Genomic DNA, 7,962 nt, shown 5'->3' on the forward strand with positions numbered 1-7,962 from the left:
ATCCCTTAGTGTTGTTTCAGAACAAAACCTCAGAGGCTAGGTAGCTTAACTTAACGCCCTGTCTTGTGCCCTGTGTTGGCTGGGACTGGGTCCAGCAGACCCCTCCCCCCTCCATCCCCAAATCCACCGAACTTAACATGCGTTACTTTTAATTCAATGCCTAACTATTACAGAATACCTGAAACAGAAATATTCAGGCTGTCAACCCCAGAACTTGAATTCAACAGTTAAAGAGGATATACCTTTTCAGCAATAAATACAATGATAGCAGGGAGATAACCAGTATAATAATTGTAAATTTATTAATAGTAAACTTAAAATTATATATAGTAACAAAATAGACTCAAATGATAAAAATGTCGAAATAAAGAATACTAGAATTCCAAAGGCATAGTCACAAATGTAATTGTTTCTCCGCCGAACCAGAAGTTGGCGCTGTCCTCTAATTCTTCTTCCTTTTCTCCCTATGCAGACCATCAGAAGAACTGACCTCCTAATGACATAACTCCCACCTCCCAAGAAGTTGCAGCCTGATGACTTCATTTCCAGTTCCAGCCCCAAAACCCGATAAATCTGCCATCTTTGTCAACATATTCAGTTCTGTTTTGGACTGCAGTCTATAAAGACCATCATTAACTATTTACATTTTCAAGTATACTGGGACGGTTTACTCAGACCTTTATGCTTGTCTTGTCTCTCTTTACTATATATATATATATATATATATATATATATATATATATATATATATTGTGAAGAAATAAACACAGAAACAAAAGAACAAGAGTTGGGGGAATTCCCTGTATAATGTAATTGGTTGTAGAGTAATCACGAAGGACTGAAGCTGCGGTCAAACTAAAATATACATTTGACAACCAGAAATTTTGTCTCTGGACTTTTATGTGATAATGACAGGAAATGCAATACGGTGGAAGTGGAAATGAGTTGGCAGGAAAAGGCATCTTCAATGGGAGCCGGAAGTGAAATCATCAGCAGAGAATGAAAGTGAAGTCATCGGAATGGTGAAGTGACGTCTTCAGGAGAAGGAACCGGAAGTGGAGTGATCACGGGGAGCCGTAAGTGGTTTATTGGTGTGATATTGAGGTGAGGGTATTTTGTTATTTTTCTGTTGGTGTGTCGAGAGAAGAAAAAAGATGTAAGCACTCTGTTCCAAGAACTTTTGTTCTTTCACCTTTGGCTACCCCCTAAACGCATTTGTGTGACAATATATACTGTATACACATTGTGGTATCCGGCCGGGACACCCAGGAGGATCGGAGGAGGGCTTGTGCCTCCTCTAGACCATGAGGGGGCGTCCGCCCTGGTTATGTTGGAGGCCACGGGTACAGGGCTTAGAAGCCCAGCCCTGTAGGGACCCGTGGCCACCTGGTGCCTGAATATCCCTGGAGCCCAGCACTTCCGCCACACCAGGAAGTGCTGGGGGTAAGACGATAGGGGACACCCGGACGGCTTACGGGTGCGCAGCCAGCACTTCCGCCACACTGGGGCGTGGCTACGAAGGAGTGCCAGGAAGCAGCTGGAGCTCATCCGGGTTCCTATTTAAGGGGCCGGGAGAGAGAGGCATTGAAACTGCGAGGCCTGGACATTGGGGAAACGATGCTGGAGGCACTGGGGTTTCAGGTGAACGTGGTTTGTACATATTTGTAAATAAATAGTGTGTGGTGGATCCAACGATGTCCTTCTGTCTGTGTCCGGGTTCAAGTTCACAATATATATTTATCAATTTATGTATCTATTTATTTAAAGAGCTTCTGTTACAAGCCAAATTCCCCCTGTGGCCAAATAAAGGTTTATTTATCTATCTAACAATCTATGTAAGACTAGCTTTTTCCAGCTCTGGTGATCTCCCAGATTAAGTTGTTCCTTTCTTTTGAAAGCAAAATGAAGTCATTCCTTACTTTTAACAGTTTGGAAGATGGTCGTCCTCACAATTAGATTATTGTAACTCACTTTATACTGGCTTAAGTCAGTCTTCTATATCTTGTTTATAAGTGGTCCAGAACACTGAAGGTACACTGCTCATAAGTTAAACGAAAAGAGACTGCACTTCACCTGTCATGGCTTCTATTTATTGGCCTCCTGTGCATTTCACGGACCATGTAAAGGTCTTGTTGTTTGTTTTTTGAAACACTTCATGGTCAATCCCCCATCAACTTACATTTCAGATCTTGTTACATCCTGGTAGATTGTGGCTGTCATCTAATCAACAACTGCTGGTGGTTCCACACTTCAAAATAGGTGACCAAACATTCTCAATTATAGCACCCAAGTTATGAAACTCATCACTCTTGGACATCCAATCAGATTAATCTGTTGAGGTTTTTAAAGATAAACTAAAATCCTTTTTTTTTCTTGCTAACTCCTAAATGAAACTTTTCATTCCTCTATTTTTACTTTTTTACAAGTCCATACATGTGCCATTTTCTCACTTCTTTCATTCTGTTTCCAGAATATCCTAGCAAGTTCTCAAGTTTTCCTCTGGGTGGTTACAGTTCAATAAGGTCTTGTTTGATGGCTGATATTATGTTTCATATTCCCAGAAACTAAAATATTTGTATACAGTTTGTGCGTATACTGTACAGGACATGATTGGCGAATGGGACCCACAAATGATGCGTGCATTGCAGTTCCAGAATGCGCTTGATGGAGCGATCGAACCATACAAAAGCCTCCTCGCGCAAATGAAAAGACAGCGCCAGCAACTGCCTATCACAATGTTTTTCAGCCGCGCACCCAGACACCCACTGCCTACTCCTAGTACTGCTTCAGCGGAAGAAGGCAACGATGCACCTGCTGAAGATACTGAACCACCTTAAGACTCTCCTACTGAGGTCGTGCCTTCATAGGTTAGTGGTTGTGTGTAAGAACGGTGTGTGTGTAATTAATTGTACAGTACAATAATAATATTATATTTGTAACATCTAATATGTCTTATTTTCTCTTATTTTGTGTAATATATTGGGTAATACGCGTGTAATGGTGACTAACGGGTGTTTTTTCATGTCTAGAGGGCTCTAATAATGTTAAAAAACGTATTTAAAAGGTCGTAAACAGGTTTTCTATACTCTAACTGCGAAAATGTTCGATTTATAAATAAAGAATCCTACTTCGCGAAAATTCATTTATCGAGGTAGGGTCTGGAATGGATTAACCGCGATAAACGAGGGTTCACTGTATATATATATATATATATATATATATATATATATATATATATATATATATATATATATATATATATATGCAAGCTAGGTCTATGTGTGCAAAAAAATATGACAGCAAACCAATTAAAACACAAATCCCACTGACACATTAATATATTGATTATATTTAGTTCAACCTGTGTAAACTTAACCTTAGATTCCAAAATATTTATATTGTCCACCCATTTGCAGCTTTTGATTCACAAAACAGTCAATTTGTAGGTTGTCAAAGGATCTTATGTTGAAACACCTTGTTTTTGTGTATCATTCATTTGAAGGTACAAATAAATACAGCTATCAATTTAATTTCTTTGACGTTTCAGTGGTTTAAAAACAAAAATATAAATTTGTTTTATATCACAATGTTAAGCCCACACACATGTAACAACTGTTTTTCTTTTACAACTCAAACTAAATTGCTCTAATAAAATTATCTTTTTTTTTAAAGTAGATGCAGTAATGCACCTCCCTAGAAAAGTTATACAAATTATAGAAGCTTTGTACTTTTCAAATCAGGGTTGTGTTTAAAAGCAGTTGCTTATTAAAGATGAGAAAAATTGCCTTTTTTTATAATTTACTGCTTGCTGCTTGTATGAGTGCTGGGGAACTCAACTGAGCCTCTTACAAAGCGTTCCAATGTACACTGGGACTTCACCCCTCAAAACAGAAAAGCTACATCATCAGTCAGGTAAATGATGAACTTATTTAAATGGCTAAGAAGCTTATTTTTAGCCATGCTGGGCATTCCATGCGTAGAGCAAAACAACCTCTAAAATTTGAGTTTGTATGCTACAGGCAGACTGCATTCACAGCGAGGAATAGCTGTCCGAGTCTACCACAGTGGGAATCTCTTAAAATATGTGCATTTTATTCTGTTTAGCCCTAAGCTGACAGTTTATTTTTGCATGAGTTATAACTTATGAATGTTTTAAATGTATTTTCTTTCTCGCATACTACAGTTTCTAGCTATGATCACGAGATTATCCAGTTGCGCTAAATTAAATTGCTCACATGCTTTCTCCTCCATCACAGATCATCAATGAATTAATGCCAAGGCCACTAGAAGCATTTACAACTGAGGAAGATATCTTAATAGCAGACCATTTATTAAACAACATGTTTTTACACAAAAATGACAGATTTGAGATCAAGTTGTGTCTTGCATAACCACCTTACACTTGAACTTTACTGTCAGGTAACATAGTTGCTAGGAATGTCCCTTGGTGCTACAACCATAGGTGACAAAAGTGTGTATAATTAACAGCACAGTATACACATATGACACCATCACAACATTGTTTGCAGTTTGGTAACAGTGAATGTTAATAGTGTATATTGGACAAACCATAATATATAAAATAATAAAATAACATAGAATTGCACTCATACACAGTAATACAAAGAGAAGTCAGTATAAAGTAAGTATAATTTAGGTAGAATAGGAAGGGTTTAGAAATATGGGAGAGACAGAGACTGTGCTTAAGAAGAGTAATTTAAGGAGGAAATAAACTATTTATGTGCCGGGTCACTCTTGCTTTTAGGGAACAGAGACATTTTAATGATTGCAGTAACTAAAATGAATGGTTTTCCAGGTGAGGTTTTTAAATATACAGTATTTGCGACATGTTTCCTGATATGTGACATACAAATCTTCAATAGAGTATAGTTTAGGCCTACAATCATTTCTACTCTACCCATGAGACAGTTTAACAAATGTTTACTGAAAGAAATCAATTATTTATAACATTGTTATCTGCTTATTTTATTTATATACTATCCAAAAGAATATTCAAAAAATATTTGCTATTGATTGCACCATGTGTACTTTCTGTGCTTTTCCTCTGTATTTATGTGTGTGTGAATCTCTCTTCACCGACACCACTCCCCCTCTCCAGCATGTTCTCGTAAAGCCTACGTCTCAGACTTTGTCATTATTTTTGAGACGTCTTTCTTTCCTCCTGTCTAGTTTTATTCTTTCCATCTTTGAAGGCACCTCTCTTAGCATGCCTCATACTCCTCCTCGTACATCTCATACTCACATTTCCTCTTTTGTTGCATTATCAAAGTCAAACTGATCAATCAGATTACTCAGGGGGACAGGATGTATAGACATTAGTGTTTTATTATATAGAAGATTGAGAGAGTCTTCCTGAATGAGCCACACTGGAGTACCTTTCTTGGGTGAGTAGCAAGAATGGATATCTGGCATTTACTTATGATGATATAACCAGTGCCCTATTATCACTTCAGACCTTTGTTTGTCCAGTCGCTCCCAGCATTTAATTTTTTATTCCATCGCTATCTTCTCACTCCTTGTCTAAACTCTTTGCCTTATTTGGTACCAATACACCCATATTTATTACTCAATTTTTTTTACAAATGAGCCTCATGATTTTAAATTTTAAATTCAGAAAATACAATTGTTAGAAAATGGATGGATGGATGGATGGAAAATACAATTGTGAAATAACTTTGGAGTAAAAATTGCTATTTATTGTGTGTTACTGTATATTGTAAAAGCTTAAAAGTAACTGCATGTTAACTGCTAATAGATAGGCACAGGAGTAATAGTTATGTCAAGAAAGAGATGCTTTATGGGATAGTTTTCACTTCAGTCTGTATGGTCAGTACTAAACCACACAGGGCTGGTTTAACCTCATACTGTAGGTTAGTGTAGACATCTGACCATGTTTACACCCCTGCAGCCATCATTTGCTGTTATTATTTGATGCCCAGTGGGAACTACTCTCATCAGAGCATACAGCATATTCTCCCCTCGATGTCTTGCACTCTCCACTTGTGCTTATATATGAGTTAAACTGCTGATGCTCTCATGTTTATTCCATGATACAATTCCATCAATCCATCTTTTCACTATCACTTTAAGCCAATTCAGATAAAAACACTCTCATTTTAATGTCAAAGAATGGTAATCATTTATCAGTGCACTAGCACAACATAAAGTGTATGTGATTCCAGACTACTGACAAAGATTTTTTAACAACAGAAGAGAGCAATACAGTTATTAAAACCTGTGAAAGCTTGTTTCACAACCTCAGTTCTGAAAATCTGTACATAAATGTTTTTTTTATTATAGGCCTGCCTAATGCAGATAATATCAGCCATATTGTATTCCTTGCAGTTTAGTGCAATTGAGTGGATAAACAAAATGTAACACTTAAAAGGAGAACACAGACAATAAATGAAACAAAGAAAAATTCCCACTATAAGAAATTACAGCACTGCCTCAATCAGGACCCAACGTCCTGACTTCGAATCTAGAGCCCCTTCGTTGTGTGTTTGGACATTCCCTTTGTATGTGGGTGGACTTTCTTCTGGATGCTCTAGGTTGGGCATGGTAGGTTCACTGGTGGTTGCAAATTGGCACCTCTCTGGGAATGTGCATGAGTGGGCCCTGCAATGGACTGCTAACCAGTCCTGGACTGTTACTGGGCTTGTGCCCAATGCTGCTAGGATGGGCTGTGGCTTCCATTAAATTTTGCATTGGATTAGGAAGGCATCAGAATTAAAGTGAAGAAACAAGTGATTACATTTAATAATAGCAATAGAATTTAGAGGAACCCCTTTGAGTTTAAGAGCTATTGACAATTTAAAAATCTTTAAAAGCTTCAAATAACAATACATTTAAGTATGGAAGAGTACAAATGCCTAAATCAGTAGGATGTATAAATATAGGAGTTTATCTTTTAAAATATCATATTCCTGTGTTTCAAGGGTGCCATCTAATGCTGTAAATCACACAGTCTTCCAATCTTCTTCAAGTTAAAATGAAAAATGGAGAGCACTTTGAGTAGTGAGAAAAGCACTATATAAATGTAAATAATAATAATAATTATCATTATTATTATTAAAAACATTTCTTGTGATTATTTGCTGAAAAATATAACCAGCCCCACAGGACACTTTATGCAGTGTCAAAAAAAACAAATAAACCCATTAAATATACATCTGTTATAATGGTCCCTTTGGGATTTTGTTAAATACAGTTCTAATTAGAAGTCAACCCATTTTACCTCCTGCCAGTATCATTTCCTCATTGACACATTACATCAATCAGTCATCGTATGAGTTCTGATAGCGTGTATGAGCAGGGTTGTCTTCAGTCATCTCCATATCTAATTTATGCCAATGAAGTGAAAGAAGTATGAAAAGGCATTTTAGTAAAACAATAAAACAAACAACTCAGGGATAAACACAAAGTATAATGCAAAGTATAAAACAAACAAAGGAAAAAACAAATAATCTTTTATCTTCTTGGCCAACATTAACTGGATAGGTCTTCTGTCTATTAGTGTTAGAGCTCCTGATCAATTTGTCCTTATCTCTCTATATCTTTAAATTTCTGTTCTTATTAGCACTACTTAGTGGTAAATTCACTATGGTTTTGGCATGCCTGCCTTCACTGTTTGTTTATTATATAAATATAGCAATATTTAATAATTTGATGTCAGTGTATTGTAGTTGTAAATATATACTGTATACGTGCTTGAAGACCATATTTAGTGAAGAAAGCCATATGAAAATAAATTTAAATGAATAAGTCAATATTACCCTTGCTAGGAGCTGTTTTTGCTATTGGCAGGACTATATAGGACACTGTCAAAATGAAACAGCACTCCCTATTGGCTGCAGTACTGACCTGGCATCTCTTTGCAACAGATACAATGGCTTTTAGATATTAAATACAGATGTTACTTTGAAAGACATTGTAGATTGC

This window comes from Polypterus senegalus, chromosome 3 (assembly GCF_016835505.1).
Source record: "Polypterus senegalus isolate Bchr_013 chromosome 3, ASM1683550v1, whole genome shotgun sequence".
NCBI lineage: Eukaryota > Metazoa > Chordata > Cladistia > Polypteriformes > Polypteridae > Polypterus > Polypterus senegalus.